This window comes from Uloborus diversus, chromosome 8, assembly GCF_026930045.1.
Source record: "Uloborus diversus isolate 005 chromosome 8, Udiv.v.3.1, whole genome shotgun sequence".
Classification (NCBI taxonomy): Eukaryota; Metazoa; Arthropoda; class Arachnida; order Araneae; family Uloboridae; genus Uloborus; species Uloborus diversus.
Window position 1 is genome coordinate 70,553,634 of NC_072738.1, and position 10,977 is coordinate 70,564,610.

Sequence of the window (10,977 nt, forward strand, 5' to 3'; positions counted from 1 at the left end):
TAAAGAGTCCGACAATGTTGTAAGCATGCAGGGGAAAATTATTTAAAAGAATATTAGACAATGATGTAGCCAAAAAAAAAAAACCTTAGGGGCAGGGAAAATGGTTACTTTGCTTACTATTAGGTTTTTTATGGTACGTCTTTAGTGTTGGATGAATTAGTCGTTTCACACATTACAAAAATGTTTCTATGCGAAACAGCAATTTTTTTTTAAATAAAATTTTTGTTTTCATTAAATTCCTGTTCAATGTTATTTGATAGAAAAACAAAAGAAAGAAAAAGAAACTAACATTAGGTGGCATAAAAGGAATATGTGTGACTTTTTTCCACTTTTACAAAATGTTCAACCGAACAAATAAGATTTCTTTTAAAAAAACACGCAAAACGTTAAAAAAAAAAAAGCCTAGTTATCGAACTAAAATGAACTATTCAACACGTATAGTTAGTTTTCCCTTGACAACGTAAATTACAAAGACAAAAAGTTTCAACCCCTCCCTTTATGAAATCCTGGACACGGGCCTGCTAAACCCAATATAATACAGCGTTCCTTCTCTTCAAGTAGTTTAAAAAATAGGATCTTTACGTGGCTTCTTCCAGCATATTTTTACCGATATAGGACCACTTCACGCCAATGGTGCAACAAGAAATTTTTCATGGTGGAAAGAGTTACGCTTATTAACATAGGTATAGACACCGGATTGTATGGAAAGACAAACATCCGTTTTACAGCCGGAAATGGGCAAATCTATTATTTTTAGCGATGTCAGCTTTTGCAGAAGCAGAGTCTCGTTCAAATGAGCGGAATACACGCATCAAATTTTTACTTTTCCTCCTCATTCAGATAGATTCGTCTTATCTGGACTTTTGAAAATTCCATACAATCCGTGGTTGGACAGTATAGGTATACAGTCGGACCCCGTTATATACGGTTACTCTTCGCGATTCCAATTCATATGCATTTGTTAATAAAGAATCATATATAAATAGAAAATTCTTTGTCAAATCTAATATGTTCCAAATTATGAGTTTATTAGGTTGTAGCTTTTTAGCAAATGTCTTTGCCCGTTTGTTAAAAGTCGAAAGGTTCGTCAAATCCTAAAAAATAGAACCTTTTCTTAATTTTTAGTGCTTTTGACTACAAAATATCGATGTTAGGGGAGCCACCTGGAAACAATACTTGAAAATAGGGCCTATATTACTTTTGAATACCTTGAGAACACTGTAATATTACCGAGAAGCTGTACAATAAGCAGTTTTAATTAGGAGCATTGTCATAATGATTATAACACGAGGGCAAGGTTATTAAATAAACCCATACCTCATTTGAGTTTTTATAAATTAATTTATATTTTAGCTGTAAAATATTATATGATTCAGAAAATCATAACTTCACAACATATAAGTTTTATTGAGGACTAGTGATACCCGTACAGCTTTGCCCGTAGTAGAAAATTAAAAGGTCTTTTGGTTCGCCTGTATATTTACAAATAATGTATGGTGGATTTCTCGCCAACTGGCTTGCCCATATTACGGTTCCACGTTGTGATAACTTGGTAATATACTCGTCTATCTTATTATAATTTTGCTCGTGAAAATGTTCTTAAAATTGGAATAGAAAAAGTCATGGCCCCCAGAAAAAGCCATTTTAAGCCATGGCCCCCATGGATGAAAAATAACAGGAGGGGTTAACCCACTGCCTGAATACTCTCTATAAAAGAGTAAAGAGATCGATTATAATGTGTGACATGTAAGTGTGTAACTTAAAAAAGAAAAAAAAAATCTGCTACGTATTTAGAAAATATTTATTGAAAAAATAACATTACATAAAAACAGGACATAGTAAAAAATTAGTAAACGAAATACACTGTTTAATATTTGCGTAAATAAAATGACGACATGCAGCAGTGAGAGTGCATAGTTAGATAACAAAACTACATGTATAAAGTAATCAAAATATGAGTATCAATGAAAGAATATATTAACATGAAAATCAGCTCCATTTGCATGGAATCCTTATATATTATTTCTGTAGCCTGTTTTTGGTTTCTACGCCAGATTTTCCTCAATTCTTGATCGATTTCTTTGATTTACGTTTTATTTTAAAGCTTATGGTGCTGGCTACTGACGAAAAATAGACCCACGGTCTAAAAATTGTTTTTTTCAGCCGAAAAACCTGTTTTAAAGAACCAGAATGAGGTTTTCGGTTAAACTTATAACTTTAATTTGCGCTATGACCGACAGAGCTGAATAGCTTGATCGGCAGAGCGTTCTCTTCGTAACCAGGAGAATGCGTGTTCGGGCCCACGTCCGGACAATCTGCAACAAAAAATTAGAGAAATATCGCGTATTACATGAAACTATGAACTATAACAACTATGAAGGGATAGAAGAAGTAAGAAGGAAACGCTCCTTGCGGATATGAAAACTTGAAGTGACTTTGTGCTAAATTACTTCGGAATTGTACGTTTTTTTTTCTTTTTAAGCTTTGGCTCTGAAGAAAATTTAAGCATAATGTAAGCGAAAATATAAGTAACAGGTTTAAGATTTCAGACTAAAATAGAATTGTTTTTTGTTCAGAAAAAAATAATACATCGTATATTGAAATATATATTCTTCTAATGAGTTTTTGACTCTTTGTACAAATAAAAAAATTACTACCTCAATTTGAACGGTAAAATATATATTTTTTCTTCTTTTTGCAAAAAAACAAATAGCTTATCACATTTTTACTACATTCGAAAAGCTACGCTTATAAAAGAGCATAGTTCAATTTATTTTGTATTTTAACCGTGCTGTTAAATGATGAATACGTGCTGCCATCTAAGTCATGACGGTTCAAACAGCCTGCGGTAACAAATTGTAAAAATTTTCAAGAATAAAAAAAATGTTTCTTCAATATCTTATCTTATATATTATTCCCTTCTCATTTTAAAACTTATCTGGCTGGCTAATGAAGAAAAATAGACTTACGGTCGAAAAATCAAGTTTTCGGAAACGCCCCTTGCTGTTTAAAAACCTTGATGCTGCCTGTAGTTCTTAAGCATTTTTTAAAAGCAAAGTTCTAATGCAGTTTTCCATTTTTTACGTCGCTTTCGGCAAAAAAAAAAAAAAAAAAAAAAAAAAAGCCTGTGTGTGTTTATATTTTAATAAAGCTTAAAAGCACTGGACTTAGTTGTTCGGTTAAATTGATACGTTTTTTTCGGTAGAGCGTTCGGCTATAAACTATCTGAACTTCGGGCAAGTTTGGGCTATCAAATAATAATCAAATTTATATTAGTATTACGCATTACATGTACTCATAACATACAAACGTAATAAAGTAAATGCAGTGGGAATGCTACTTGGTGTTTCGACTCCTTTAAGCAGGCTGCAGTTATCATTCGGATAAGTTGACTGTTAATCGAAGGGTGTTCTTCCTTTTTTTTAAGCTTTGACTACATCCAGACCACTCAGCATAATGTAAGCGTAAAAAAGTATTAGATTTGCCTAAAGGAAATCCTTTTTGTGCAGAAAAACATTTTCATCGTATGCTGAAATGTAGATGTTACTAATAGCAGTGTTCGACCTTTTGTACAAATGAAAAAATACTACGCCAGATTAAAACTACGAGTTTCACCCAGTAAACCTTTAATTTTTTATTCGCGCGAATACGATATAAAGCATTAAAATTATTATCAACTTCATTAGCAAGAAATCATTTTCTACTCCTCTCCTTTCTGCTGAAAAAAAAAATACATTTTGTCTACGCTCGAAAAATTACACTTAAAAAACGGATTCAGTTCAACTGGTTTTGGTTTTGAATTTTAAGTGTTCGATTAAAAGAGAAACATGTGCGGGCATTTAAGCCGTAACTGTTAAAGCAACCTTCTATGTGAAGTAGTTCAATATTCAAAGATAAAAACACTTATTTTCAATCTAATTTATTACTTCTCTAGAATGTTCGTTTCAATCGCTACGTGAGATCTTCGTCATTCTTTAATCAAATTCCATGCTTTTCGAATAATTTTAAATCGTATCATGCTGGTTAATGACAGAACATAGAAGCATGATCTTATTATTATTATTATTTTTTTTGGCAAAAAGCTTTTTTGCTTTTTTTTACTACGCATTCCTTCAATGAATAGCTTTCGAAAAGGAAGGCGCAATTGCTAGGTTTGTTGGGGTGTCGGGCTGTTAATCAGAATGGCGCCAATTCGAATCCGTGCCAATAAATATCTCTTTAATATTTCTTTTTTTCCCGTCAGATGCTCACGTGGGCAGGACTATATTTGCCACAACCTGTTTTTTTACATGCACAATTATTGCTTTTTCACGAGTCACTACTCAGCCACACTTTTAATGATATGTATGTTTGAATTGAAAATATATACGACCAAAAGGTGAGCGATGATCAAATTATCACAACGTTGTAAGTTTTGTTACTGATGTCTTTAAATTACATGCCTTCTCTTCTGCGCTTACTTTTTTTTAGGTTCTTCTTCATAATGTTCTTCCTTTGAAATTCTCAAAGAGCGGAATACCTTATGAAACGATTTGCAGCACAGTGCGGAGTTCCGCACGGGTCGACTAGTACAATAAAATTTATTAAGAAATTTTTCAAATATCGGAAAATGTTAGCGCAAATGTAAATAAATGATTATAGTACAGAAACGGAATTCATCAAAAACCTTTCCTGCTTTTTTATGAGACAAAGAAAATTAAATTAAATTTTTAAGAAAATTTCTTTGTTCATTTTAAATGGCTACACTTAATCATCTTAATATTGGTGGCTAAACTAAATTCTTCAATTTTGAGTTTCACTTCAATAATCTAACTTATTTAATAATTTATTTTTTTCATCAATTTGCACATAGCTGGCCCGACGAGAGGCTATGTCAGCCTAGTCGGAAAGAAGGGGCCTGGGCCTTGGAGGGGCCCAGCGATACTGACGCAAAAAAAAAAAAAAAAGGAAAGAAATAAAGAGAAGAAAAAAAAGGAAGAAAGAATAAGGAGAAAAAATAACTTCTATTAAGAGAAAACGTAAAGATTAAGTAAAATTTACTCTTTTGATATTTACTGCTGTGGCCCTTAAAATAGAATTAATTGTTTTCTAGTAAACAGTCTTGATTTTTTTTTTCTTCCGTTTCCCTTTTATTTTCTATTTTCCCCCTTTTCTTTTCTTTTTTTTCTTCTTTCTCTGTTTTATGGGGGGGGGGGGTGACAAGGGGCCCGCCTTGGCTCTCCGAGGCCCTGTACATAAGTCGAGCATAATACGTAGTTCAGAAAAAAAAATAGAAAGTAATGATGATTTAAAAATCTAATTTCTTAAAGTGTCAATATTATTTTACTTAAAAATACATTTCCCCCAAAATTATTTAAAAAAAAAAAACAGAAAATGAATAATTAATTACATTTGCGATGAAAATTTTCTCTCTTGTTCAAAAGAACTAGTCACCAAGGTTTTTTTAGTCGCTTGGGATTTGTCGGACCCTGTCTATAGATCAAAAACGGATGCAAGCAATATAGCAGCAATCCGGTTATGACATCCAGAGATGGCAGTTTCGTCCTTGTCAGTCTGGCCAGACTTAGTCAGTCAGAGACGACCGTTTTATCCTTGTCAGTCTGGAATACTCAATAACCGAGCAGGAGGCAGATGTCCTCCAGTTCATATAGTTTTCTCTATATACCAGTTTGAATGCAATCTCAGCTTCAATGAAAGGACACATCTTCCTCCAGCTCGGTTATTGGCTATTGCAGATTGATGAGTCCATAACAAGGTCGAAACTGCAGTCCTTGGATGTCATAACCGACGCTGTCGGTAAATTGCTTGTAGTTCTGCCATAGCCCTGGATTACTGGCGGCAAAAGACCCGGCTCATGGGGTAGGCGACCTGCGCATGACATTACAAGTGATGAACTGCCATTCGCTGTTGCCATCCGCGCAGAGGGTAATATTTAATTTGCTTCTCTACTTACATGTATGGCAGCGATATGTCGATATGATTGATAACAAGAGTAGAGCGCAATATTAAATTTGCTTCTTGATTATCAGAACGTGGAATCGCGGTTAGAGAGTAAGAGTAAGCGTTCAGTGCGCCAATGGAATACGCGCCTAAGTTCATCATTTGTGACGTAATAAAGACCACGCCTTGTTTGAAAAATCGGACATTTTAAAAAATTAGTTAAAAAAAAAAAAAAACTGTTGGGAAAATAAAAGTATTTTCTGGGTCCATGTTACTTTTTTTGCTCATTCTATCAACTTCAGTGACTAAAAGTACGACTTTTGACTGAAGGAAACCACCCAATTTCAGTCTTGTGCTGAGGTTTAAGCCGTTAACATTGTATCCCACAGCAAATAGATGAGATAAAGCAGAACTTGAAATCTACGTGCTTGATGAAAGAGAAAGTCTAGTACACAAATCGCTGATTGAAAGCAGAGGCATACCAGTCGGATATCACTTGCAATCGTTTTTCTGGAGAGATTAATCTTTGATACGCAAGAGCTGATCCTCCTCTGAAGTCGAATTTGTGGACAACTCTGAAAAACAAATAGTGAACTGCAGAATTTCTATTGACTTGTTCAATAAAAAATCTGATGGGGACACCACACTACTTCCTTTTACATCTTTCAAATAATGCCTGCTTTTTTGAATAACTAAAAAAATACAAGGAAACACTTTGAATATTTTCTTTCCTAGTTTGACGCGAATCGATGCAAAAAAGCGTTTTGCAGAGATTAATTTTCCCATAATCGACAATTTTTACGTAATTCAATGGACAACTCTTTAAACATCGCCTATAGCGCTAAATTAAAACCAGATTCAAAAAACTTTTTTTTTTGCCAAATTTGTCGCCAACTGGGCGAATTCTCACCGAGTTGGCGAGAAAACTTGGCGATATATCGCTAAGTGTTCGCCAAGTTATAACATCACTTGTGTTTCCATTGAAATTAACGCTAATTTCTCCTAAAAAGGTGTAGAAGACCCTTTTTGGAATATCCAAATGCAACCGAAAGGGAAGGTGCACAACTAGACCCGAGTCTACATACAAAATTTCAACTTTCTACGGCGTACCGTTTTTGAGTTATGCGAAATACATTCGTACATACAAACGTTACGAGAAAGCTCTAGTTAATTAACTCGGGATCGTCAAAATGGACATTTCAGGCGTCTATACATTCTTAGGCACATATGTAGGAGCAGTCGGACCGAAAAAACAACAACAATCATTCCGAGGTGAACAAAATGGAAATTTTGGCCGATATTTAATTGAATTTTTTTTTGTGAATGCAATAATTTCTATATTATGTAAAAGGAAGTAAAAATGGAGGGATACCATTTTTATGACTGAAAAAAAGTAAAACTTTTATTAAAAATTGAACGATGCTACCTCCCTGTAAACAAACATTGAATTTGCAACATTCCTTCCATACAGTCGAGCTCGCTTATTGGAATATCGGTTAATAGAATATTCTGCTCAGTGTAGCAAACTTTCAATGTACCAAACAGTTGATGAATGCCATTTTGGTCCCGGATGATAGAATATCATGGTAATTAGAATATTTTTAACGGTTATAAACAGGATTTAACATACATGGTAGCACACGGGAGCTCATCTAGAGCACTTCTATTTTCACAGCGAATTTTTACAAATTAAGCAGTAAATAGAAGAGCCCACCAGTGCATTAATTCCGAAACTGATGAAATAAATAAAATAATATAGTCACTTTCTTCTTCCCTAATCCTTCTCGTTCTTCACTCACGTAAATATTCGCACACGTGACGTAAGTTGGCGCATAACTGGCAGCTTTGACACCACATGGAACTTCGTAAAGAATAAAGCAAGAAGCTTGAACTTTTAGCGACTAAGTGGACATATTATCGTCAATGATACTTTTTCGGGATTCAGGATTTAATACCATTTTGATAGTTAATTACGTGACAATTTGACTATAGTTAGTAATATTATAGAGTTGACAGTATAGTTAGAAAGCTGATTAGTAGTTGTATGGTTTAATAATATGAAAAGAAGCGAACCTACACCCTAAACACAATTTAGGAGCGTTTCTGGAAAATAAGAATGCCCAATCTGTGCCAGTAACATATTTTGGAAAAACAGAAACGTTTTCCACTGAAACTCAATAACCTTCCTGAAATTATCTTGGAATATTTCTGAAGAACCTTGAAATCTCCCCGGTTAAAGCCAATCTGGAACCTTCAGAGAAAACCCAGTTAAATTAAAAATAATAGTTTGCAACTTTCCTGATCTACTAAAAAAGCTCCAACAGCATTACTGCAACCATGGCTAAAGCTAAGATCTAACTGCAAATAAGTACCAAGCATCTCACTTGCCTGTAATTCTTGCAACGCTATGAAATCCAGACACTTATCCGCTCTCATTAGGAGCTTTGCTAAGCCAGACAGACCTTAATGGAACTTGAAGACAATGCACTTAATAAATACGCTCAGTTAATCTTTAAACTGGCAGCTAAAAATATTTTTCATAACAGGTAGAAGTTTGAATTCATGGAACTTGGGAAGGAATGCCATTCAGGAAACCTTTTGGCAAAAATACTTGATTTTGCTTGGAAATTGATGAAAACCTGTGAAATCCCGAAATGTTACACAGAAATCAGTAATTTTTTTACAGTGTAAAAAGGTGAAGTAAAATAATAAGGGCTACAGAAAATTTTGGTTACATAAGTGTTTGCATGTAATCAAAGAAGCTGCAAAATGCTTGAGTCCGAGCGTACAGCTCTTGAATAAGAAGGTGAACAATTACATGGTATTTTGATACAGAAATCAATATTAAGTTGAATAAGCACTCAAAATATGAACATTAAATTGGTATACCTGTGATCGCTTTCCACCACTTTTTCCTTCAGAATATTCAGAAAAGAATAGCAAAACTTTAGACATGTATCTGGGCTCCAATAGTTCTAAATAATGGATAGAATGTTTTGAAAATGCCAATACTGATTTTAATTAGGAAAAATAGACATATATACAAAAGGTTTTGTTTTACAATTACAGTAGACCCTCGTTTTACGCGGGTTTATTTTACGCGGTTTCGATTATACGCGGTTTAAGATTTGACACCTTAATTTTCTTTTATGCGGATGAGTTTCAGTTTTACGCGGATGCGGCAATGCAAACAGATAAATTTCCCCCTCTTTTAAAATCCAAACGCTTAAAGATTGCAGATTACGCGTATCAACTGCATTTTGGAGTGCTAATAATGGAGCTTGGGCCACTGGAGACATTTTATGCGATTGGTCCCAGAGCTTTTTCCAGAAATTAGGTTATTAAACTCACAGAGTTCAGAACTCACTGGAAGAAGAGCTTTCAGGAGTGACAAAAGAGGCCAAAGCCAACGAGGATACCGACGTCGGTGACGCACAACCAAAAACGTTCACATTGACATTTTTGAGCCATTCCTAGACAATAGAAATGATCTTTCTGATTTGTTGGTGAAGGAAGGTTCTATCATGGAAATGACGCAAGTGATCATGGATGCGTTAATACTATGCAAAGAATTACAGAGAAAAATTCTTAATGACTGCCAAAAGACTATCATAGCTAGCTCTTCTTTTTTAAACAGGACACGAAATTAATTTATGTTTTCTTTATGCATGTTGTGCATAAAAGTCGAACAAATGCGTAATTACACATTAAACTTATTATACAATTCATCATCACTAGAATGAAGTATTTTGTTATCTACGAAACCAAAACCCTATTTTAACATTAGTATTAGGTGTCAGTTTACGCGGTTTCGATTTACGCGGCATTTCCGTGGAACGTAACTACCGCGTAAAACGAGGGTCTAATTGTATAAAGCAGTTGGATTGCAATTATCTCCTTAAATTTTTCTTAACGAACAAAGCAAATACAAAAATGACAATTGAGGCAGTAAGAAGCAAAGGGATGTTCGGGCCAAATTTAAAAATTTGCAAATACAATTTTGCACAAACAATAGGGATCCTCTCCTCTGTAATGGGGCAAGAGATAGTACTAGTAGCCTTGGTGGTGCTGCTATAGATATAGCATGATTTAGAAAAAAAAAAAAAAAGAATCAATAGAAGCCTACCAGGGATCTGAACTTGAAATGCATTTTTCTCAAAACTTTAAAAAGTCCACTTACATTCTTTGCTTCTCACTGAGTCACTTTAAATTTGAAAATTAAATACACAGTAAAATTATAGTTAGACTCTTTTAACAATTTTGTACCTTATCTAATTTTTCAAAACAATTTTATTAGACTTTAAGGGGTTAGTGCCTCTTCTTCTAACTTTTTCATTCAGATTTCACACGTGTTTAGATATAACAATGTACAAAATAACAGCATCAATCAAAGAATGAACAAAATGCATCAAAAATATACACAGGGTGATCCAAAAGTCAGGACGAACTTTAAAAATGAATGATTCGAAAACAAATAAAGAAAATAAGATGAGGTTTGCACTGAACGAATCGAAAAGAAGCCGTGTTTTGTGTGGCAACGAAACAAAAATAGTTCTGTTTTCGACCAACAGATGGCACTATAGCTTTTTATTTCTCCTTAATTCTAATTAAGGCTCCTATATAAGGGGAGCTGACTTATCCGACATTTTGGTTCCAAAATTATCGGGCGAAAAAAATAAACATTTGTACAAAAGCCTCATTGCAGAAAACTGGTGTCCAAACTTTAGGTGTGTTGCCCGATTGATGTTTGATTATTTTATTCTGTGGATGAATACAATTTAATTAATACAAATTAAAAACAAATAAGGTATGAAAATGAGGTTTATTACCGTAAACATTTCCCGATACATTTTAGCTGAATTTGTAAACGAAGTTATCTTTCAAAATTTACCTAAAGTGACATTTTACTCAACTTATCATCACTTATTTTACGACTTAGCAACCAGCGAATATTATGACGTATTTATAAATACTAGAAACGAGGTTGGATCCAATTCTGTCTTGGAACCAAAATGTCGGATAAGTCAGCCTGTCTTT